This window comes from Tachysurus fulvidraco, chromosome 16, assembly GCF_022655615.1.
Source record: "Tachysurus fulvidraco isolate hzauxx_2018 chromosome 16, HZAU_PFXX_2.0, whole genome shotgun sequence".
Lineage (NCBI taxonomy): Eukaryota > Metazoa > Chordata > Actinopteri > Siluriformes > Bagridae > Tachysurus > Tachysurus fulvidraco.
Genome location: NC_062533.1, coordinates 8,628,581 through 8,653,014, shown reverse-complemented (window position 1 = coordinate 8,653,014; position 24,434 = coordinate 8,628,581). Strand labels below are relative to the sequence as shown.

The 24,434-nt window shown below is 37.7% G+C and overlaps 1 protein-coding gene across 3 annotated transcripts in view; it reads left to right on the top strand.

The window, feature by feature from the left end:
- The window catches only part of daam1b (dishevelled associated activator of morphogenesis 1b), a 64,217-nt gene that overhangs the window by 3,149 nt on the left and 36,634 nt on the right, over nt 1-24,434 (top strand). Inside the window, exon 1 of one of the 3 annotated variants that reach the window (XM_047801526.1) lies at nt 17,756-18,097. The exons of the other annotated variants lie outside the window; for them this stretch is intronic. The gene's annotated coding sequence lies outside the window, so the exon portion shown is untranslated. Of the gene's footprint in view, nt 1-17,755; nt 18,098-24,434 lie in introns of those variants that run through there. 3 annotated transcript variants of the gene reach the window in all.

Sequence of the window (24,434 nt, the reverse complement as noted above, 5' to 3'; positions counted from 1 at the left end):
TCCAGCACTGTTCTGTTGGATTGTGTATTGCTGATGTAATGTCTTTAAGTAACACACCAAGATTTCAGCTTTGCTTGTATCCTATTGTTGCAATATGAATACAGTACAGCATGTGCAGCCCTAATCCGTGCTGCAGTCCAACACCAATTCTAAGGAGTGTTTGTTTGCCATGTGACTTTATTCAGCCACTTCTGAACAGTTTACACACGCCCATTGTTTACTCTTTTGACCCTTTTATAAAAGAACATTGTAGGGAATTTATGAATGAGTCCATCCATTTTGCAGAGTCATATGAAAGTCTGAAGCGTTTCTCAAAAAGCGATCTCCGTTCAGAAATTTAGCTGAAATTTTTCTCAGCTGCAGCTTACTGTACATGAGTTCCACTGCATGTCTTGTATCCATATACATCTCATATCATCTGATTGACTTGTCTCCTCTTTACTAGGAGGTATGCAATGCTTGGTGATTTCAGTGATCTTCGGTAAGGTGTAGCCGTCATGGTTACGCAGTTCCCTGCCTGGTGGTGCAGACGACTGATAACTGACGTCAAGTCACTCAGAGCAGAGTCTAGTGGGAGGTTGTACCAGTGCCTCGACTCATTCCTTGATGAAATCACAGCTCTTGTAATTCACCAGCAAAAGTGTGCAAGTCCTCTAATTAGTAGGAGGAAGAATGTGATAACATGATGAGTTCAGAGGAATGTGGGAGTCTTTGTAGAACTGTAGTCAAACTCGGACTGTAAATCCAGCACAGAATAAACAGAAATAACAGAGCTAAAGTAAGAAATGCTATCAGCTAAACTAATATATGGTCTTGTGTTTATTTTAAAGGTTGATTGACCTTCTTCTTTTGAGATATATTTTCCAGAAATACAGCATAACTTATCGTTTCAGTTTAGCCAAGATGTGGTTCTTTGAGAATGTGGTCATTTTTATGAATTTCTTTAGATAAAGGAACATTGGCAGAAAATCAGTTTCTTACAATTAAACGAAGCAAAAAGTTCGATTTTAGATTCCGCCCTGCCCTCTTCATCCAATTCATTTGGTTCATCTGGCCTGGTTCTCAAGTTACATTCTCTCTCATCAAATGTACAAGATCATTGAGAGGAGTCTTGATTTTAGATTAGATCTTTACCTTTCATTAAGCGAATCATCGCTGTTGTCAAGGGCATCATTTTCTATCTGAGATCTATCACTAAATACAAACATTTTCAGAAAGACCTGGGAACTTTGATCTACTCGCTAATTTTAAGACTATCGTTGAATGTAACATGGAATATTGTTCTCCCTCGAACTGCATTTTTGCATCTATAACTGGTTCAAAATGTGCAATCTATAATATTTTAATAACCCAATATTCATGCTTATAAGATGTTGGTGAAGGTTGTGACTAATATTGTGAAGTCACATATCCAAAATTTCTCGATACTTGAACCTTCAAGTTACAGGATTTCGTATATCATATTTATGAACAGTTCTACCAACATTTAGTGCCTACTTAGATTGGTGTGATTTCATAGTTTTAATTTGCTTTGGTATGACATTTCACTGTGGCTTGGCCGAGATCACACACAAATGTTTTCAGTGTTGTTTTCAGATGTTTTAATGTGGCAAGTCTAACAAATCTCTTTGTTTTTTTATTGTGTTTCTCTTGTAAGCTTCCTCCCTAACATATGGCTACCTGCTGTTAGCTAAAGAATGACTGAGAGTTCATTTTTCCATAACTTTAACATTATTATAGTTAACATAAATTTAAATTAACTGTGATATTTATATAGGATGTAGTGTATAACAAAAAATTGCATTTCTGGCCATCAGTTGACCTTCCAGTTGAATATGTGCAGTAATTAAAAGTGTGATAAACTAAACAGAGTTAGGGTTATTATATGTAATGTTTACTCTTCTTACACAGACCTACAGTGTTATCAATGAGATGGTGTGCACAGTTGTTAACCACATGACGGAGGGAGCTGTCTCTCGCTTTATTAATCTTAGTCTGTAATCTTCCCAGCCTCAGTGCTGGTATGGAGATTCCTTTCTTGTAAACAGAGCAGAATTTTTGGAAATCGTAGTTTGTACGTGTGTGTTTGTGCGAGTTTGTGTCATTTTTTTTTACATTTTTCTCGCCACCGGAAAGAAATCAAATCTGAGTTAAAGGGTTGTGGTGTGTGCATAAGGCCATTTTAATTAGTGAGGTGTTGAGTTACTTTGGCTTGTGCCGAACTGTCGCTGCGTCAGTAGCTCATGTTTGTAAATGAGGTGAGAGGAGAAAGGCGAGATGCCACTGGGAGTGATAATTGTTTCCGCTGTTGATGGGGTGGTCAGGGGACAGCTGGGATATACTTTGCTAGAAATCATAGTCCACCTTCTGCACACACTCCTCTCTACTGGGATTAGAGGGAGGGCAGAGACGTAGAATACTCTGTAGCAAGCCAGGCCAGCTCCGTTGAGCATGAAATCCTTTGACTTTAACATGTAACCAAATCTAAACTTTCTTTTTCCTCTTTTTTTTCTTACCATCATATGTCATGTATATTTGAAATTTTCTTATTACTCATCTTTTCTTTCCTTCTGCATATGCTCTTCAATTTTAACCACTTGCCTTGAATTATGTTTTTGAATTACTTTCACCTTACATCTGAATAAACCTTGCATAAATGCTCAACAGACGTACTTGTCATTTTATACGGATTTAACGGTCTCCACTAGTTAGGTCCAGAACTGTTACTGAGATCCAGTATTATTCTTGGGGTTATCTCCACCATTCTCTGGAAGTGTTTGGGGCACAATTATAGTTTTTGTTTGACTTTTTTCAGATTAGATAAGAAAGCTTTTGCTTCAAGCCATATGAGAGACCGTGGCATGATAATGTGTTGCAGCAGGAGGCAAACAGCCTTTCTGGTTCTGCCAAGCTTTGTGAGATCTGGTCCCACCCAACTGCCAATGACAATGGGCTTGTGTGGCCATTTTGAATGTCCTATTCTCTGACTGTTGTGGTTTACTTGGAGGACACAATGGCCTCATTTAACATAATTTATTTTCAGAGGCCCTACTTGTCACCAATCCGGTCCTGTTTGCCCCTTATAACATTGCCAAAGCACCTGATATTTCAATTCCGATGACTCAGTAATTTCTGGTCCTCGTGTGCCGGCTTAGCCATTGCAGTAGGCGCCTGCATACATATTGGCACAGTCAGATATGGATTTGTTTTTGTTTGTTTTTCTCTTTTGCTGTGGTGGTAAGAAGATTATGTGCATAGTCTGGTGACTGTAATTATCTCTGATCTCTGCCCTGCCTCATGTTTCGCTTTCTTTTTTTTTTCTTGCCCTTGTTTGTGTCTCTCTAGTTCAGTTGTCTTGGTTGGCATGGATTTTTTTTTAACCTTCTCATCCACACTGCATGCTTTCAGACGTCACGTACCAGACAACAAAATATTTGGTGGCTTCTGAATTCAACAATAACTTATCCAAAGTGCTGCCTCATCAAAGCCTTGAGAGAAGTCATTTTTATTAGAACTTGAGAAAATCTGTGCTGCAGCCTCTTCAGTATAATGGCTCTAGAGGTAAGAGTTTGGAAAGGGATCTCAGAGTCAGGAATCCTAAACTTTTGCTTGTGTTATGTTTCCAGAATTGGACAGTGAGTAGCATTCATTTGAAGGATATTTAACAAGGTTTAGCACTGGGGTTGTGATTTTAGCAGCAGTGTGTTCAATCAACATGGATTTCAGTGTAAAGAAACCTCCTCACAGGCCCCTTGACCTACCCTATTCCAATTGGGTCACGGAGCAGGTCATTTTCGCTCTGTCTTTGAATAGGAGAATTTAACAAAGGCTGCTGCTAAACGTGGGTTAGGTGCTCAAAATGTCAACGTTTTTAAAAAAAGAAGACTCCTACTTTTAAAGATCTCCTTTTTGTACTACTGGTTTGAATTTGAAAGACCTAGCATGTGAATGGTGATCAGCCAGGGTCAGAATCATCTGTGTTGCCAAGTACTGATTTTTACTTTATTGGGTTTTACTTGTGCAAGGAATTTGTCTTGGTGTATTGTGCATAAATATTAAGAAATTATGAAAATTATGAGAATAAACATTAAAAAAAAGAATTTCCCCAAATTCAACCCAGACAGATTTATTCCTGATAGACTTTTCTATGAACAAGTGCATTTTTCTGAGAGTCAGAGTGCAAGTGTGGACTTTAAGATAAAGAGGGTATAATCAAGCAGGGTTCTTTTGAAATGCATTTTCATAAAGTTTTAAACTTTCCAAAGTGTTGGAGGAAAGTAACAGTAGCATTAATCCAACCATCTCTTACCCTAAAGAAGAATGCATTTCGATATTTTATTCAGTGTGTCATTTAGTCTTCACTGTTAATTTGCTCCCCTAGTTTGTGAAGGTATTATGTTTTCAGGTAATCTATTCTTCTGTCCATCCATCTGCCTGTTTTTCTGATCGTGCCTGCATGAGTCCATCCAACATTCTTATTTTCATGATATCTCAATAACTAGTACTTGAATGTTTGAAGGACTAATAGGGAAAAAACACCATAAACAGCATATGAACAGGTTAGATTTTGGATTTGATGAAACATGATCAATGTCACTTTAAGGTCAAATATATTCAGTTAGTTACTTCCTGATATTTTAGGTATACAGATTAGTAGCAAGAACGACGAGACTTGGGTTAAGGTTAGGGTTTTGCAGATGATACCACTGTCTTTGAGTTGTACTAGTTGTCCTATTATAAATCAGTTATATAGTATAAAGTATAATTAACACTCTGTAAAAACGACCTACACAATTAATTGTTGTAGAACTTTGTAGGCATGTTCTCATTTTGCTGTGTCATTACTAAGGATTAAAGAAGTAACTTCTTGCCTGCAGCCTTTTCAACAATGCCAAGGAATAGGGTTGTGTTTTCTAGGCCTAGACCTGTTGATCAAATATCCAGGACACATTGTAGTTTTGGTTTTAACCCTATGAGCAGAATCAGTTGGGTTAGAGCAAGAATCTGGAATATTTACTGGTAATGAATTTCCAGGTCTGAAATATTGATATGGAAGATATTTGCCAAGCTCTGGGACTTGGTTTTGTGAGTTTAATTCCTGTACAACATTCAGTGGTTGTTGAACATGGCCTTTATTGTACTGAAATCTGAGTGATCTAACCTTGTTTTTGGAAGATAGATTGACACTGTGCTTCCTTCACCGTCAGCACTGTTAGGGCTGATCAGACAAAACAAGGCAATGGGCCAAAGAAAACAAAGTACTCTAATACGATGCTTCAAAGGAAGATGATGAGAGTATGCCAGGAAATCTCAGACACCCTCAGCCATGACAAAAAGGTGGTAAAAGAAGTGAAAGAGGGACACGTGTGTGGGTTCAACAGCCAGACTGGTGTGTTGGAAAGTGGCTCATGGAGCATTCCTCTGAAAATTGACTACATGCATAGGTGTAGAAACTGTACAAAAGCCCACTGTTTCTTGCTGGATAGTTGAAAAGCTACCACTTAACCCAGTTGTTTTCAGTGGAATTATTTTCAAGGTGTGTTGCAGTTGACACAAGGCTTTGTTTAGACTCCCTGCTTTCTTGGCAGGTCTAAACCAAATCTTCTTAATAAATGAAAGTAGCACTTGTTCTTCTGAGTATGCTTTTGGCACACCACTACATTCCATTGCCGTGTCAGACATGTCAGCTAGAATCTCCTGAAAGACCTTCAATTATGTCTCAGCGTAGAATTAGGTCCTGTTCAATTCCATCATCATTCTGTCTTGCTGCTTTATAGCACATCCTAGTCAATCACCATGCTCCCTCTGCTTGTTTTTTTACTGCTAAGTGACATGCAGCTGCTTTGTCTTTTTCGTTGCATACATCATGATAATATGGCCTGAGAATGATAGAAAAGTGAAGCTTTGGTGAACAGGGTAGGCCAGTGCAAGCCCTTGGTGGAATATTTAAAGCCAGAACACATTACTCTGCCAGCTTAGTTTTGGAATTTTCAGTTTTGGTTATTGTACTTTGTTTGAGCATATCCTGATACACGTAACAACAGAGAGTTAATGATATGATAATGATATAAAAGAAATGAGTGTAAGTGCATGGGGCAAAGTTCAGCTGTCAGGAGAAGCGCTGAAGCAAGATGGAAATTCCCTACATGCGCTTATGAGAGGCCTATGTTTTATCTTACTTGAAAGTCCTAGTCAGTGGTGAGTACAGAATGTCAGGCACCCCTTTAGTTTAAGGGGTTTTTAAAGGGGTTGTTAGACTTTTAAAGTCAAAAGAGCTCTTGTAAATAATCATTATCTTTTCTGCTAATGGCAAGCATTTTTAAGTTAAAGCAAAAAGAAAGAAAGAAGAAATCTATGAGGTTTTATGGGAGTAGGTGTTCTTGTTATGTCAGTCTCTCAAGTTTCCTCAAACACTGCTTGTGGTTCTAATTAAGCAGTCAAGTCTAATAAAAGTTTTCAAACGATCATATCAGCTGGTTCTGATGCACCAAAGAGCTGATATTCGTTTTATAAGATCTCATTTTTGGCATGGTATCAACTTGCAGTGCAAATGAGATGCTTTACAAATGAATAAATGTTATATCTGATCCAGTGTCCAAGATGCTAGAATATAGCCAAGTTTGACAGTCTAGCATTTCAGATATCGATGCTCGAATGCTGTTCAGATTCTAATCCAATCAGTTCCACAGTGAAATTGTAGCAGTTCCAGATGTCTTCATAAAATCTCAGCATGGATGGATTTGAGACCGAGTCCAATGATGTCACCTCGAAATTGAGTCCAAACACAGTTAATGACTTCAGATTATAAGACAAAGCATGGCTTTTTATTGCCTATTAAAATGCTTCCTGGTTTAGCTGGAAAGTTAGGTGACATGAAATTCTGATTGTATTACAAAGTTTCCTATATCTAATTTTCAGTTTGTAAATCATTGTCAATGATGATTATCGTTAGAGTTGAACTTTTTGAAATTCTTTGATCTAAGCTATACACTTGCTTGTTTGTGAGGGTTTGTTTGTATAGGCTTGACTTGCCCAATTGTGCAGATAACATACAGGTTTTTCCACATTATCTTGTGTGGCTTCGGAGTTGCGTGTGTTAAATGATTAGAGCGTTATGTCAAACAAGCATGTCTGTCCTGAGTTCTGCTTCTCGAATTTTAATTTAGCTCCTCAACTGGGTTGCTTAAGACTCGGAATCTGGGCTGAGAAGAACTTTTTGTGGATGTGTCCTTGAGTCTGAGCACATGCTGCTCCATTTCTGGAACTGGAGCATGTTTTTCTTGCATCTGAAGAGAATTTGCATCTGTGATCTGTGATATCCTGGCCTGATTTGAATCACAACCTCGTGTTCAGAACAAATTTTGGAATTAAACAATGTTGACAAGTGAGCAAGAATGCAGTCTTTTTCACAATGTACATTTTATTTTGTTGGGGTCATGTATAGCATATTGAAGGTGTTCTCTGTTGCATGTTGCAGTGTTTTTTAAGGTTATAATGACTATTTAAAGTTTCTCATACAAATGAGTGTCTATTTGGGATCTTTATATGGGCTCTGACTATATTTGCTTGCTCATCTGCACTCCTAATATGAAGCTGTCTTATTTTTCTCCTGAGTGTCCATAAGACCCTGTTTCTGTCTCTCTTCTTCTCTGGATTAAGATTAATGAAATCGTGTTTTAATGGAAATCTTCACAGACTGTTCACAGTTAGTATAGACACCATGTAGGCAGTTCTGATCAAAACAAGGAGGAGCCAGCAAAGTAATTTGACAAGTTAAGTCTTGACTAAAACTACAGCTTGAATCTCACTACACCTGTGACTGTTTATCATGTGACGTTGCAGTTTATTGGCTTTGTTCTCTTAATAAAAAAACCATTGAATCATAGCACCATGTTCAGGAAGCAAGGACAATATGGCACATAGGATATGTGCCAACTTGAAACTGTCCTTTCTGGTGTCGTGTTAAGATTGTGTTCCAGTGTTTGGTAAATTCACTTTGGTGTTGAATATTTAAGTGGCAAGCAGGCATAGTGTTTGGCATAAAAATGTGTAGCTCATACCTCACAGAAAACACTTTGGTGTTGAATATTTAAGTGGCAAGCAGGCATAGTGTTTGGCATAAAAATGTGTAGCTCATACCTCACAGAAAACACTTTGGAAATAAACACTTTGTGTCAGCTTCAAGTTGCCATTCAGATTGCTTCTAGTATATCAATAAGACACCATGTGGTTCTACATAACTGCCACTTTTCCCTCAATGACCTGACACCTGGCACTGACTGAAGAATAATGCTGCTGTTGATTTGCCTTGTAAGTGGTAATTTCAGGGTGGACTGATGTCATTTTCCGAACCTCTGCAAATATGGTTGCTTGCATGTTTGGTAGCTAGCCAGCTAACAGTGTTGAGTGACATATATTTTCTTCCTTAAACAGCAACATAGCATATTTAGTTACAGCTAGAGCTTGTAACTAAATAAATATTTCTGTATGTGGCAAATAGCAAATAGATCCATATACATATGTCATTTAAAAGTAAAGTAGCGCTGCTTTGTTTGATCCAATTATGTGCACAACCAATTTGATCTGATGTCACACTGTAAACAGAAAGGAACTTGTTTCAGGTTGAGTGAATGGCTGCCATTGGCTTGGAGGCGGAGAATTACAAGTTGTAACCTTGGCATTGAACTTAGCATAATGCTATAGAATGTAGTAAACATCACAAGCAGAAGACACATCCTTTTACTTAGGGGTTGTGTGGCAGCATATGTTGAACTAACCTGCTTTACTTACTCCTTGTGTCTTGTTAATATGCCTGTGACCAACCCTTAAGGAATTTGTTTTTGAAAATTAAGTTAATTATGTTTGTGCTCTATGTCTCTATCCTCTCAAATTCTGAAGAGGATCTTTCTGTTTGTGTGCGTCAACATTAGTATGACTGGTTTAGTTGCCACTTGGCAACACAGGGTGCTGACACATCAAAACACAGGTGAAATAAGGACGCAACCTGTTACACTGCGTTTAAATTGAAATGCACTTTCCTGCTGCTCTGGGTGTGTGTTCACGGTGTGTGTGTTCACTGCTGTGTGTGTGTGTACATTGGATGGGTTAAACGCAGAGAACAAATTCTGATTATGGGTCACCGTACTTAGCCGTATGTCACCTCACTCACTCACTCACTCACATCTCTAAGAGTTACATTAGCTTGTCTCATTTAGCTTCTTTAGACTGAATGAGTTCAAAGATTATTCGAAACCAGAGCTGTACTTTTCATAATTAGTGTTAACCTTGAGAACTTCTAATACATTAAGTACATAGCAGCATATCGCTTATTCTGTAAGCATTATGAAACTTTGAAGCTTGAATAATGGTTAAAACGCTACACTATTATTAGCTTTGCGTTCCCAGAGATGAGACTGTGGATAAAGTGGCGTGGCAGAGCTGCTGACAAGCCGTTCTCATAGCCAAAGACCTGTATGTATATGAATAGTCCAGCGAGGGCCCTGTCATCAAAAAGAAACAGACACATCTGGGGATCAGTGAGTTAAAGCAGAGACGTTAACCCCCAAATTCCAGTAATCTTTCGTAAGCACATCTGTAACAGTGGCAGCGTTTTTACTCATCGCATTCTTTTAGTCTTCAGGCTTTTAAATTGTGTGACTCTTTAAAATTGGCTCACTTTCCTGATTTTATAAAAGCCAAACACATAATGTGTCTTACTGTTATGTTTAATTTTGGATCTAAATTTAACTCGGCCCCACATGATCTAAATTCTCAGGCTGTACTGGAATGTGTTGGAAGTTGAGGTAGTGATAATAATGCTATTTCAACAAGGCTCTGGTCAACAACATGATTAAATCCTGCTGATTGAGAAAATGATGTAGGACATTTGCTCTAAAGCAAAGGCTTCTTTGAGAGGGTGAGGAAGAGGTTAGGCTGTCTCTGACAGTTTCATAAGCCTGTGTGTCATAAAGACAAGTTCAAGAATACTGAAGACACATTTGAATCCAGATCAGATTTTGTTTCATTTGTTCATTTCCTTTCTTGTTTTTGTTCTCTTTTCATATTGTTTTTGTCCTTTCTTTGCTTGCTCTGTTACTCATCTCAGGCTTTTGGGTTTATACTTACTCTGTTAGGTCCTGATACTGTGAAGTAGTCCTGATGCTGCCATTTATGTTTTAGTGATTGGTCACATGATCAATTCATTTATTGTCATACTCACAGTTTAATTTTTATTAGTGTTTTTTTTTTGTAGTTTCTTTAATAATATTATCAACAAAATGAATAAATTAAATAAATAAATTTAAGAAGGAATTCATAATAAGAAAGTTTAACTTCTTGATTAGCTACATAAAGCAGTTATACACGTTGTGAGGTTATTTTATGTTTATTTTAAGCAGGAAATGATCTCTCAACATTTTGAGACACAAATTAGAGTTACATCTGTTAAACCACAGGTTCACCACCTTCCTGTACATCCTATTCCCAACACACATGACCCAACTACTCCGCTAATGAAAAACCATTCCTGACTTAAACTGGGTGTGTTTGAGCAGGAAAACACTACGGCATGCAGAATCTCGACCCTCTACTACACAAACAATTGCTTTACTCTTCTAATCACGCCTCACTGTTGACGCAAGAGTTCGAAACTGATCAGGATTAAGGGATCGTGTATAGAGCAAGAACAACACTATGTGGTATTACCTTCAAATTTAGCCAACATACAATCTTTTAAAATATAGACGGCTAGATTCTGGTTTGTTCAGAACTCTAAAAAAATTTAATCTGCTCAGATTTATCTAGAATTTCCTATTATAAGATTGCAAAGAACTAATTTTACATTTCTTGTTCTATTGACAGATTATTTTGCTTCTTTCACAAAATAAATGCTTAAATTAGCAAATTATCTTTTCTGCCAAAAGTCTATTTCAAGGCTGTAATTTCACATTTCAATTTGGAATTAGTCCAAATGTCTAGAAATAATCTCATATTTGGTTTGTTGTAATCTTGTAATAGATACATTTGACTACATTCAAGATATTTTTACTCACTAACGTCATTTTTTTTTGCTATCGGCAAAGCACCAGTATTCTGATGAGCTTGAGATAAACAGGTGATTTTTAATAGATAAAGCCCATGTACAGTGTGATGTCTGAACATTTACAGTACCATATCATCGTTTAACAATAAACACGCTGGCACGTTGTAAAAGAGCATCATTTTTCACAAGTCAGGCAAGTTTGTTCATTTCTAAAGTATCTCATTTGAACTGAACAGTTTTTCCCATGCCAAAAAGAGTTCATCTTGGACTAATACCAGCTCTTTGGTGCATTAGATCCAGCAGATTTTATTACTTGAAAACCATGGTTTTATTGTTTGTTGGACCTGATGGCTTAATTAAACAACACTGCTAAGGGGAACTCTACACTTACAGAAAAACAATTTCAGGGGGAAAAAAGTTGAGTGAAATGATAATTTATGTCTGAAATTTATTCTGTTTTAAAGCACATACTGTGTGTGCACTGCTGTTATAGCATTTTAAGCACTGGTGTTTATCTAACATGGCTATTTAATTTATAAGAGAATTTAAGAAAATTCTGTCTAAATTAAACTTATATTTAAATTTGTTTGATTTTTTTCCTAGTTCCCTAATAACAATAATCTTTCAAGACTTTATGCGCTTTGTGCAATGTTCCTATTATTATGTGTAATATATCTCAGTCTCTGTGTAATAAAGGTTATTAGTCTCACCTCCAGGGTTGGGGGTTTGATTCCACCAAACCTCAGGTTCAGTGCGACCCAGTAGGATAAGCAGTGTTGAGCATGGATGGAAATAGAGCTAGTTTATTCTTTTATTGAATATTCAGTCCATCACATTGTTACTCTCATTTATTTATAGTACAGTTAAATAGCATTGGTCATGTTCTGGTCATTGATGGTGTTGTTCTGGTCAGATAGAGGCAGGCTACAAGAAGAAGATTACAGGATCATGAAAGGTACAGCAGCTTTGATCAGACCAGCACTAATCTCCAGTGTGCCCTTTTTGGGGCTTCTTTTACTGTTCATAGGCTCCTAGTGCACAAAGAAATTGTTCCATTATTTGTGTTTTTTGTGGATATGAACCATCCCATTCATTCCATGTGTTTGTCTTTCTGTTTGCTCATACCATATAATTGGAAGCTTGGGGCAGAAAATATGTTTCTGATTGATTGAGACCCAAAAAACAGAGAAAACATTGCGGTCGGTTACGATGATAACACACCTCAAATTGTCAACAGTGCTTCTGCCACTGTTACCGCTGAGAATTAACCTGGATTAAATATCATAATGCATTATACAGCCTTAACGCTGGCCGCAGACGCCATGGGACTACAACCGTTTCATGATCTCTCCTTTTGTCTAATTTAACAAAGCTTCTAGTCTTTACATTTGACCATCTCACTTTTGACTGCTTGGTCTGTAGAGAGCTTTCATGTATCACATATATCAGATAGCTGTGACTCAGCTGGCCTACAGACATGAAGCCCATAAAAGAGAAGCGAAACGCGTTCTCCGCCCAGGGGCTTCAGCTGTCGTCTGGCTGTGTACTTACTATCCAGGTGCTCTTATTCACTATAACCAGATAGCGATCTTTTGATGCATCACTCTGACAGCACGTCTCAATACCGGTTCTGCTTTGGATTTGTTATCAGATAGAAAACTGCTGGCTGTGAATTATTTATATGACTAAATTGGCAACTTCTATGTTGAACTTGACGCCAAGTTCAAAAATTTAGTTAGCTATGTTGATTTTCCGCTTAAACATATGTCTTAGGCACAAGTATAAAAGTGTCTCAGGATCAAGCTTGCCCCAGATGCTGCAACACTGGTGTCACTATGGCTACACACATCTCATTAGAAATAATTTGCGGAAGTACGATTGTCTTCTCCCATGTGATAAGCCTTTGATTCATGTTCAAATGATGTTAGTAAAGCAACTGTACAGTATTTGTCCTGTGAGTTGCTAATAGACTAGTGGTGTTCTACAGTGTCTATATTACTTCACTTTCACACCTCTAGCTGTGATTAGCTATGCTGTGCATGCAGGAACATATTTTAAAGCTGAACTGTTGTTACTGCGGTTTTGACAGTGGTAACGTACATAATAGTGATTATTGCAAGTCTTGATTTGTAACCTTTATTCATAAAATACGGTGACCTCACGTCTGTAGAATGATCTCATTCAGCGCACAACCAGCTGTTGTTTGCTTTAATTATGATGATCCTGTTGCTTTGCGTTGTCGCATGATAATGGTGTTGATGTTTACTAGCCGTCACTGTGGCAATTTTTCTACAAGACACACACCTCATTTGTAAAGCACACAGGTAGACATGGGGTGCAGACGCACGTTTGGAGGCATGATTGGGCCTGCTCTGACCTCGGGCATGAGCTAAAGGTGTGCTGATTCAGGAAAAGCCTCCTCGAGGTAAGTGTTTAGCTTTTAGTGTGTTTTCTTGCTCAATGCTGTGTGTTGTCAAAGTGCCTCCTTATTTGAGAAGCAATATAAGGCAAATCTTCAGCGTCTTCAAAGCAAGAGTATGGTGTCAGTTTGAAGAAATGTGCTTTGCATTGTAGCTTTGTGTGATGTGTCACATAAAAAATATAGGAGACATTTTGTGCTTGAGAGTCTTTGCTCATTCCTGTACTTGTCTCTACTTGTCTAAGCGGATGCTTCTTTATTCCTTTAAGCCACATGGACACTATGTGGCTTTCAACATCAGAATCACTGTACTGCTCACACTACATGACTTATATTACTTGTGATCTCTTGTTTTGTGGATGTTGTGGTGTGCACATGTCGTGTTCGGCGTGCACTGAACGCGATCTTTTACCTGTAGAGCTCCCTAATGCAACACACCTGATCCCTCTTTCTTATAAAAATAAACACAAGAGCTGCTGATCATGTGACTTTGTCAAGAGCAGCTGTCTGTGGTGGTTCTTTCTGCATTGTTTTTTTGTACCGAATCAGGAAGTAAGAGAAATATGCACAGGAAACATGGGCCGAGGTGATGCTGGAAAATATATATTGTGATTTATGAATTTGGGGATTTTCCCCAAATTTTATAGCAACCATTTCGGCAAGAAAATACACCTAATATATTTATTTTTTGCCTTGACCTCCTACACAAATAGCTGAATGATGTAAGCAGATTCAGAAATTCCACTCACACACACTGTCTGTTATTCATTGCCGTTCTTGCAACTTGTCTTAGAGGTGCACGCACTATAAGATTAATCACCAAGACTGTCAAACAGGCATAAATATACATAAGCCACAGTTTGCAAGATAAAAATTACATCATTGATGCACTCGTGCTACATAATTTCATGTATAAGAGTGTGCAGTGAATTGTCAGCATGCTGGTGTGTCCAGATCTCTGTAACAGGTAAAGTTGGGCTAAAATCATAGAGCATACAGTCAGCATTAGTTCTGTAGAAGAAATGGCAGTTAATCCAGTGATTGACAGGTGTCACAGTTCATTGCAGGGTGACCTCCCATGGTGCCACATCAGCGCAATGCTATGAGAAGACTTGTGGAGTGTCAGGGGTGAATGGCTGGTCTAGACAAGCTTTCAGCACACACCGCAGGAGGCAGGGAAGTGTCACAACGAGTACGTGTTCGAGTACAAGGTGATTATGGTAAACTGAATAGAACTCAAGAAAGTGAGGATTTCCTTTTTTAATGACATTCTTTCATAAAAAAATCAATTGGATAATGAATTATTTACCATCTATATTGTAATCCAGCTCATGGGGTGCTTTGGAACACACTGTGAATCATTGGGAACAGGTGTGATTAGTTGTCATAGTAAATAAAATGAACTTTGTCAGCAGAAAAAGATGTCGCAGGTCCTATTTGCATTCTAGCCGTCTGCAACATCGAAACGGCATTTCAATTATATATGTATGTATATGCCGTAATAAAATAATACAGTGTGTATTAGAGTAGATGGAGTGCAATAAGAGTGTTAATGTGTTTTGCTGGCTTCTCTCCTAATCTGGATCAGTGGCAGAAGGTAACAGTAATATTCTCTGCACTGCGCTAAGCAGCCTGCATGTTAGCCGTGATTGAGCGGGACAGAGAAATGAAAAGCAGACTGACTGGAGAAACATTTTAGCCTTTATAATAATATGAACTTGTTTGGCCTCATATCATGAAGGTTTTTCACCTTTCCTACCATGTGCTTTATCAGCTCTTGGTAAATTCTAAAGAGGAATTAATGATAAATATGCATACACACACACACACACACTGACAATAGGAGTTTGCTGATAATTGGCTGTGCAGTGTGCAAGTTGGGATGCATTATTCAAAAGTAATCAATTACTGTTTGTGTAAAGTGACCCTGGCATGGGTTTTATGCTTCTTATACCATGGCAATATGCCAGTAATAAGCTGTTATGTAATAGAAATAGATAAAGTTTTCCAGTGATGTGTAATGCATTTCATCTCTTTTTAGTTATGTATAATGTGAAACAAGTCAGTTATTTTTATCATTTATAGAAGCTATAAACTTTCCCTCAACAGCCTCTTTCTTTTTAAGTTAATAAGTCGAAACAATGCAGCTTGTCATATTTCCAAATAATCACAAAACCTCCTGTTGCAAAGAAATGAAATAAAAAACTTCACCTTTAGACGTATCAACAATTAGACGTTCTGGTGTTTTTACGTGGATCGACTGCTGTACATGTCCCTGTATTTGTCATTACTGTTGTAATTATACTATATGAGATTTGTGATTTTCTAAAAAGAAAATTTATTAGCACCTCCTGACCAATCCGAATCAAGAACCAGGTTTTATGTTGATCTACGCAGTGTCCAATTAGCATAACTAAGTGCAAAGCATATTAGCACTTTTATTGTTCTTTTGCATGTGTAAGCAGAGAAGTTTTAATTCTCCACACTCTCATAATAAAGCCTGAACTGTTTAAAAGCTGGTCTGACTGAGGGATGTGCTCTGAAGTAACATAGCAAAATAATGCAATGCCACCTCACAGGTAGCATATAATATAAGTAATAGCAGAATACCAACCTGAATATTATAGGTATATAATAAGTCCTAAAGAATAAAGTAAGACACATTTACTATACTAATAGTATGTAATATGTGATATTTGAGTCATTAAAGTCAGAATTACAACACTAGCTCATGGTATTGTTGATCCTTCATAGTTAGAAGGTGACAAAGTAAACAAATGGCTGTAATTGAACTATGGGTGGCGACATCTCTGGGCTCTGTCTAAAGCTGGATGTGTTTCTAAGATTAGGGCATATGACATATATGTCTGGAGAAAACCTGAACCCAAACACAACTTACTGTGAATTATTGTTACAGAAGTGCCAGGGTGTAGCTCACAAACATCACGTTAGGACGTACGGTGGATATAAAAAGTCTACACAGCCCTGTTCAAATTGCTGGTTTTTGTGATATAAAAAATGACGCCAAAAAGAATAACGTCAGATCTTTTTCCATATTTAATATTACATAGCATAAAAATTATATTAATTTAAAAACATTGTACTTTAAGTGTGGGAATAAAGCTTATAATAACCTGGTTGAGCAAGTGTCCACACGCCTTAATCCTTATTTACTTATTTGTTAAAGCATCTTTTTGGTAAGAGTCTACCTAAGTTTCTTAGAACACCAATTTTATTTACCTATTCTTTTAGAAATGCTCCAGATCTTTAACAATGGGTCTCCAAAAGTAGGGCATTTCCTGTGCAAAGCCCTCTTCAAGTCATTACACAGGTGTTTTGATAGGATTTAGATCTAGTTTCTGATTGGTCAATTCCAACTCATTGATTCTCCTCTTCTTGTTTACTTGGATTTGTGCTTTGGGCCATTTATCATGCCAAAACAGATTGATATTTGGAGATACTCTTGATTTTATCTTGACCTTTCTTATAATAGGTGCCAGATGAAGAAAATGAAATCCATTGCATGATGCTTCCACCACCATGCTTTACTGTATGAGAATGATGTTTTTACTGTGATCATTCTTAGCATCTATTATTATTTGCACCAAACATATCTCTATTATTATTTGCACCAAACATATCTTAGAGAGTTATGCCCAAAGTGGAAAAAAAAACCAAAGCTTGCATGGTTCATCTTGGTGTTTATTTCTTTCTTTTGCGAAACGCTGCAATTTATCATAGGTGTACTGTATAGACTTTTGTATCGACTCATGACATATGTGTCAGGGTGCAGCTTAAAACACTGTTATTTTCTCCGACAATCAAAAACAAAACAAAACAAAAAGAACACAGTATAACTTTAAATTAAGAAATCCTCTGATTAAAAAAAAGACGAGTGCATAGTGTTTTTTTTCAAGGCTGGTAGGATTATAATTAAGCATATGTACAGAACATTCTGGATACAATAACATCATGAACTGTGAGCAGAAAGTGAGTACATTTTGCAATATAAACATTAAATATTGCCACATGCCTAAGGGACATGTGCACCCCCTGAAATTCAGTATTCTTTTCATATTTAGAAAGTATTTCTCATGTCAGACCACCACTCGGACTGTTAACACACCAGCAGGAGGCCATGAGGGTGTGAACAGAAAAAAAAACAGAGGAGAAGTCGGAGAGAACAAGCAGTAGTGGGCGGCGGTTCCATTCAACCAACATCCTATAAGAAGGCTGGGTGATGAAAAGGGGTGTGGCCTGTTCTGAGTAACATCTGTGTGTATGAGAGAGAGAAAGAGAGAGAGAGCGCAGCAGAAGGAGGTTGGAAGGGCGTTCGTTTGAGACCGTGGATAGCAATGTGAGGAGCTGAGAGAACCGCATGACTGAGGAAGGGACAGCATAGATATGAACATTTTTTTCTGGATTTAGGAACGCTGGATCTTTATTTCAGCGGAGCATGACGTGGAGCTGATCATGTTAACTCTAGAGGGATGCCTTCGCCAGATAGAGTCTGAACAGAGGTGCAAAGAGATCATGAGTGTAGGCTGATGGTGAACAGTGACAGGATTTTCTCTGCATTTACAGTAGCAGTTTGGAATGAGAGACGTCTCCTGCTTGGTCTTATCTTCATCAGGGAGGTGGGTTTGTCTGTTAAATGCTGAATGACACGTGTGTATTCTCTGTGTGATGGGTTGAGGTGTCTGCTTCTGCTGTAATGCTGGGAGGAATTTGATGCTCGCTTCATTGGGTTGTCTGTGCTGTCTTACTACCGGTATTAGAAACCGGCACGATGCAGTGAGTTGGTGTAAATAATCCACCCCTCCTCCTCTCATATGAGCTGTGTACTTGATCCCCAGAGATGTGTGTGTGTGTGTGTGTGTGTGTTTAGCGGGGGGATGTAGGCATCCATTTTAATGTGCATTATTTCGACATGTTTGGGGGATAAGATAAAAAGGTCAATATGTAGAGACCTTGAAAACGGATGGCCTTGTTTTGCAGCTCACTCAGGCTTATCATCTGTTTTTCCATCAGGGTGTTACGTGACACACGTGTTCTAATAAACACATCTACCGCTTTTTCTGTCTCCAAATTCCCTTTGCTTTTTTCTTAACTAGTAGTACAGTACCAGCCATCATGCATCTGCATCTTCAGCTATCTTTAAATCTTTTTCTCTTTTCAGTATCGGGAGGATTTATTATAATATTAAAATATAAATTAAAAATAAGAAAACGGTATTTGATCTTTGATATGATACAGTAACTGATTTGGAATAAAGCAATCGCACTTTAACTAAACACACCTTAATTTTAAAGATGAGATTAAACAGTTATAACAAGCTCAGCAGGCCTGTCACTCATCTATCTGTCTTATTAGCTCAGGTTTTTTTCACAGGGTGTGGTCTTTTTTTTTTTAATAATCTTTTTTGCAATGTTTTAGTACTTTAAACATTTAAATGAGTCTGATATAAACACATGATCACAGTTTAAAGATTTTATAATGTTATGTATGATCTGATTTAAAGGGGAAAAAAAAAAAAATTGCAGTCCACAAGCCGGCATCGCAGGTGATGGTTGCTATAGCAACAGCAGCTGAAGAAGGGATGGCCGACTCGTTTGGTGTGGCGTTGCCTCGTAATGCTGTTTCCACATGTGCTCATCCAGACCAATCCTTACTCCTGGTTGCTTTGTTGAGTATCCAGATAAAATATTTGTTAGAATGATGTGTATTTGATTTCTTTTTCCTTTAGCTGAATAACCGCTGGCCACTGAGTCCACTCGCTTCCTCTATCAGGCTCCATCTCTGCTGCACACTTCCAAAGGTCACAACCTGCTCTGTAGTGCACTGGCTGTAACTCTGTTTCCTGCCTTTAAGTGTTTCACGTACGCAGTAGCATGACGCTCATACACTAATGTATTTCACACATCTATCTCATTTATATTTAGGATATATTTAGAATTCTGTCATTGTGCCCTTTGACGTTTCATAAAAGGAGATTTGACCAATATCGTACATCGCTGAAAATTCAGAGCTTTGATATTGGTATCAATAGTAATATCAATTCCAAGCTTTCTAGTTTTTCACAATTATAACTTTGCATATGGCATAAAATATAATTACATAAACCGAAGCAAAAGTTTAGTGTTATTATATAGGTTATTATATTTGCATCCACCTTTTTGATTGGCAAGGGGATCTTTAACTTCATACTTTTGCTAATATTAATAGCCTACTGAACCCACCCTGACCTTTCTTCCAAGTGGTGAAGTGTGTGTGAGGGACACAGTGGAGAGCTGGAGTGTTTGGGTGGGTCAGTGACGAGTGGATATGTGTGGCTTGTGCAAACGTTAAGTTGGGGGATGGGTCTTATTGTCTGCAGAACACGTTTGACAAGCCATCTGTTTGGAAGAATGGCTCTCTGACCTCTTTATCTTTTTTTTTTCTTTCTCTGCGTTTTGCTCTCAAAGTTCCTGAAGACATGACTAAGGGAGTGTGGAATTTGAGCCTCTCTGTGGGTTCACCTCAGGGCTGGTTGTGTTTGGATCATGCCGCTGCTTTAGTTGTGGAGGGTTTGCTGGTCAGCTCTGTGTTTTTTGAGGTTATTACAACACAAACGGTACACCCGATGGCTAACCCTCTAACTACCACCGTCTGGGTGATTAATGAAGGACCTTTCTCATAATAGGTCCGTTACTCAACACCTCTTTTGTAAAAACGCAGACCTTATCTCATTCTTTGGACTTGCCTGCAATCCCCACACCCGGAGGAGCTACTAATGGCTCTCTAGCGGCCCTCCATAGTCTGTTGATTCAAGAAAGTTATTTTAGGCCTGCTCAGTGTCAGAACTCTCTTATCAATGTGTGAAATGTTTTAGGGGTTGTTTTTAAATTAGAGGTTACACTACGTGTGGGATGCATTAAGTGTGGGTTTTGCGTTGAGTGAAGTTAGGACTGGAATTCTCCTGTAATCACAGGATTTTGTTCTTCATTCCACTCTCAGGGACACTTACAGCAAACTGGCATTTAGAACTTCATGCCTCAGAGAGACTAATAAAAATACAGGCTCTAACATGAAACATATCCAGGATTAAGTCCCAACGTTAACCTATACTATATAAATCCAGCCTTAAGCTACATTCACACACATATTATTTTACACAGCCAATCAGTGTTAATTAATCAGGGTGGGGTTGAGGGTGAGAATCAAAATCACAGGATGGTTGATGTTCTTGCAGAATGATTTATTGCTAGAAAACAAGATTGATGACACTTTTCCCTGACACAGCTCAGCAACAGCCGATTGAAAGCACTAGCACTGTGAAAGGACAACAGTAAGATATTCCTCAAGTGAACTTGAAGATGGGAGCAATTCTCTAATTAAGATGCTGCGAATAAGATTCTTTATTAAAGAAATGACGTCCAAAGATGTGGTTGTTTTCTAGCATAATTTCCATCCAGTGTGTGTTAACACTAGAGACAGATTTAAAGATATGTCAATCATGTCCCACTCCCTCCCAAATCTCATTTTCTTACTGTTTGAATAGTATTCATTGCCACAATTGTTGTGTCAGTGAGGATTCACACAGTTACAGCACTTTAATCTGCCTTAATCCTCAACTGGCATGACTCTACATTCAATACCATAAATGCTGCATCTTTTTTTCTGCATTTTCTCACATTTTACAATCAACTTTACGTATTTTAACAAATAAGAACTCAAGAATTTAAAAGTAAATAACTATAGTAACTACAGCAGAATGTGCATGGCAGATAATGTATGCAGCATGCTGCATGTTTACTCATGTTCTTTGTTCATAGGTAATCATTTTATAGGAAAAACAGGCCTAATGCTGCTAATGGCCGAAAGATCTCTTCAACCTTGAGTTCAGGTTAGACATCATGTCAGTGCTCACATCGTTAACAGTAAATAAAGTATTCCTTCATCACTTTAAATTAGTTTATCGAAGTATTACCATGTATCAATCAACAAAGACAAATTAGTTGGTTAAATCTGTAACACTGACCATATAGGTTGCTGCTTTGAGGAAGTAAATACATTATAAACTTACTAGCATTAACACATTAGCTAGTTGTTAACATAACATGCTATGTCCTTGTTTATTCTTTACTTTGAACAGTACTTTTTTGTTTTAAATTTGAACACTTTTGCCTTGTCGATAATCTAATCAGTTTATAAATACATTATAAACTTACTAGCATTGTTATCTCACTAGCTTGTTGTTAACAAAACATGCTTTCATTGTGACGTCCTTGTTTTTTCCCCCTCATTTTGAACAGTGCTATGACTGCATATTCTATTCGTTTTATTTGACAGTTTTATTTTTGTGCCCAAAACAAAGTGCACAAGAATCAGAAAAAGAGCGAGGATATTGAAATGGCTTAAAATAAAGGGAAAGATTCTAAGTCAATATGGGCTGGTGAGTGTTAGTGTGCAGGCATTTGTGTGTGGAGGGGTCTCTCGCTTGTCACATCGGATAAAGTCATATCACAACCGGTGCAGTATTCATGCTGACACACACGTCTCGACTATGAGGCTCAGCTTGGTGTCTCACTTGTATTTATTTGTGCCTCCAGTGGATTTTTGTTTTTTTGAGGTTCTACAACCCTTTGAGATAAGAAACCAGTGAACTCCTGAACGAGAATCTGATCTTATGTGAATTTGAGCTTTGAAAATGGGAAACACGGGACTATGAATGCTCAATACACTGCAGGTCTTCCTCATAAAACCCTGAACACTGCTACTACGAAACCGGGAACCATAGATAAATGAAGAGCAAAAGCCAGGCAGTGAGTAAGGCTTATACTTATACTAAATAGCTTAAAAAAGCCAAGTCTTTTTCACTAATAATTGTACTGGAAGAATGACAATGGAAACAAGACAGAACCACTGGGAATATCACCAGTTTCTTCAGATGTGTTAAATTGAGTAGAAATCAAGCCAAACTTAATACGTTTATATGGTTCTTCTTATAAACATTGTGAATATAACTGCATTTAAATGCAGCAACAGGTTCTGAACAACTTCCTGTATTGAGTCCCTAGAACAATGCAGAGACTGTAACCCTTATGTGAAATAATAGACATGATGCCAACTTTGCGATTTAGCTGATATTTGTGTCAAGGAGTTCATCATTTTGTCAAGCTTGTGTGTGACCAATTAGCAATGATCAATATGACATGCTACACTTATTCACGCTCTGCATAAAAGTACCTCCTTTGGAACAGGAACAAAAGAGTCTATACGATACGATATACAATATGCTATGATACTATAACCCAATGTCTAAATCAGTGAAAATGCTCCTTATGTTCCTGAGCTTATTGAGTAGATTCCTTTAGGGGAAATGGCAAAATCTAAGGCGATCAAACATGCACACCAAACATTAGTGTCTATATTTTTGTTTACAAGCTAAGAGAGGAGGACGGCCTTACATTCGTTGAAAGCTTTGAATATTCAAATGAGCTGTTGTGCACAGTGGACATGCAGACAATAGAATTTATATCAGGGCTTTAAAATAATGGCGCGAGCAAAATTGACATGTGTAATATATATTTTGTTCAAACTGTATATCCTTGCACTTGCTACTATTACTATTGGTTAGACCTAAACTGCATTTAGTTGCCTTGTACTTGTACATGTGTAATGACAATAAAGTTGAATCTAATCTAATCTAATATATTTATTAATAAACATTACCAGAGGTAAGGAGTTATCACCTTTTGAATTTATTTTGTGTAAAATAGTGGCACATGGAGCCAGCGAGCCAATGAGAATGGATTTGATTGGAGAGTCGATTCATGGAGACCACAGGGTAAAGTGGGAGCAGAAAGCAGGTCTGTGGTTAAAGCCAGCTGGCTATGTGTGGAATGTGTTGTGTCGAGGCACACCTGTAGGGCAGATTAGGGCCTCTCCAGGACCAGAAGTCTGAAAAGAGCCAAAAGGAAGGTAGGAGTAAACCTGATTTGTTAGGAATTGCCTTCCATGATTCCAATCCAACAACTCGAAAATTGTTTGAATGTTGATTTTGACAGGTATTACGAGGGAGGTTCTCTTTATGTTGGTAATTCTTGGATTTCTGTTCGATTGTTTATCCTGGAAAAATAACAAAAGCACATGGTGTTTTCTTGATTGAATAATAAAAGCTTCATTTATAGATGAGATGAGGTGCTTTCAAGATTCTGAAGCTTGCAGACAGAAACGTGTACCAAAGATATGCTGAAACTTGCATAGACTGATACCTAAATGAAGTGGTTTGTTTTAAATATTGCCTGCATTCTACATTCAGACCTACAGCATTATAATGGAGCAGTAGTTTATCTGCTGCAGTAGTTTCAGACACTGTCACTGTATATCATATGTGTTCAAGGTTAGGGGAGGATCTAGAGTGGAGTTGATCCGTGTGTCAAATTTACCATATAGAACTTGTATGACTGGTTCTGTAGCTTTTATTTAGGATACTTAGCTTTTCTGTGTTGTTTTTGCGTTCATTAAAATAAGTTACTCATCGGCATACATGTTGAAATAAACTTCTGTTTATTCGTGAATCACTTTTGACCAAAAGTTTGTTTTGTCACTTTGATAAGATCTGTGAGCTTTGTTTAAATGTAACAAACAAACAAACAACACACACTTTGTAATTGTAAATTTTTTTATCTTTGGCTTGATTGGCGCTATTAACCAACACCGTAAGTATCTCTTTGAGTCTTTGACCCTTTTGACTTATAGGAGTGTGTCTAAGCCTGCTGCAGGAAGAATCATTTTAGAAAGAGAGGTTTAGGGTTCAAGTTATGGGGTTGATGGATTGTGTTACTTTTTTGGAATTTTTTCCCCATGGCAAAACTGCTGCTGTGTGTTCACGTGACAGTCATCAGGTTCATTTCTGTTTTTCTCAGTTTATGCAGAAACAAAAATGTGCTTGTGGATGTGAAATGTAAGCTTGTATGTTTGTTTCACATA